The following is a 1,741-nucleotide window of genomic DNA, read 5'->3' on the forward strand; positions in this document are numbered from 1 at the left end:
CGACTTTTTGTGAAGAGAGAGAGTGGAAGAACAAAGGGGAATGGTTTTATACTGAGAGAGATCCAGATTAGATATTGGGAGGAAATTCTTCCCCGGGAGGGTGGGGAGGGGCTGGGCTGGAATTGCCAGAGCAGCTGTGGCTGTCCCTGGATCCCTGGCAGTGCCCAAGGCCAGGCTGGACATTGGGGCTGGAGCAGCCTGGGACAGTGGGGGTGACCCTGGGGACAGTGGGGGTGACCCTGGGGCAGTGGGGGTGACCCTGGGACAGTGGGGGTGACCCTGGGGACAGTGGGGGTGACCCTGGGGACATTGAGGGTGCCCCTGCCAGGGCTGGGGTGGCCCTGGGTGGGCTTTGAGGTCCCTCCCAACCCAACCCAACCCATTCCAGGATTCCATGGTCCTGTCAGAGCGTCCCTCTCCCGTTCCCATTTCCCGAGGAAGGGCTGGGGCGGTGCGGAGGAGCAGCAGGGAGCGGGCAGAGGGAAATCTCTCCCCAGAAATGCAATCAGGCCTGGGGCTGAGAGGAGAAGTCATGCGGACAGGAGGGCAGGAGGCTTCCAAAGGGCTGAGTCACGGAACTGCCTGCTGAGAAAATCCAGCCTCCACGGCTTTAATGATAACAAACGAGCTGGAAATCTTCATCAGCCTCCCGCTTCGGAGCGTTAATGAGAGAACTGAGCAGAGGGAATGAATGGGGCGGGGGATGATCCCCAAAGAGGGGATCTCACTCACCCCTCCGAGGAGCTGCTGCCACCCCAACCAACGGCAGCATTTAGGGACAAGGTGGCACCAGTGTGTGGACAATGTCCCCAGGCAGCTGTCACCTCCCTCAGCGATGGGGCAGCAGCAGCAGAGGGGTCCCCGTGTCCCCCCAGCCCACCTGGGGCCGCAGGTGTGCGGCTGGGAGCATCCAGCCGGGATTTTGGGATCCCCTGAGCAGGGACAGGGCTCCAGCCAGCCCTGGAAGCGCTGGCCATGGATCCTGCAGCTCCTTCCCAGCTGGATCTCAACCCCCCTGGGATGAAGGTGCCACCACCTGAGCTCTCCTGCCTGGAGCTGCTTTGGGAAGCCACAGGGATTTCCATCCCCCAGCTCCATCCCTCGGCCCTGGCAGCGCAGCTGCTCACCTGAGCATCCCTCCCCAGCATCCCTGCAGGGCTTGGCAGCCCTTCAAAGGGCTGCTGGAAAGGTGGGAATGGGAGCAGAGCTGTGACACGTCTCGGCAGCCAGGTCTGGGGGAAAACCCAGGCGGTTTCTAAACCAAACATGAAATTTCCTTTTTCCTGGTTTAGAGCTGTGTCGGGTTTTTGTGTGGCTGCCGTTCCTGCAGGTTTCCCAACTCCATTCTCATTTTTACTGTGGCAGGGGGGTGGCAGAGGGGAAATCCAATGACACTTGACCCCCTGTGCCTACCAAAACCCAAAAACATCTGTCTACCAAACGTTTTCCTGACCAAAACATTCCTTTCTGCCTGGGCCCTGGTGAAAACACCTTCTTGACCCCACAGAGCGAGAAGTCCCGTGTATCTCTTATTATGGATCCCATAAATCCACCCCGGGTTTATCTCCACTTCTCCAGGGCATTTCTCACTGCCAGCCCCTCGCTGCCTCCTGCAGCAGCTCCGGGAGCTGTGGAAAACCTGAGGAGGGACAGCAGAGACGTCACTGGGGTCACAGAAACATTGATGGTTTGTGTTGGAAGGGACCTTAAAGATCACCTAAATCCAACCCATGGCAGGGTC

Source organism: Parus major, chromosome 23 (assembly GCF_001522545.3).
Source record: "Parus major isolate Abel chromosome 23, Parus_major1.1, whole genome shotgun sequence".
Classification (NCBI taxonomy): Eukaryota; Metazoa; Chordata; class Aves; order Passeriformes; family Paridae; genus Parus; species Parus major.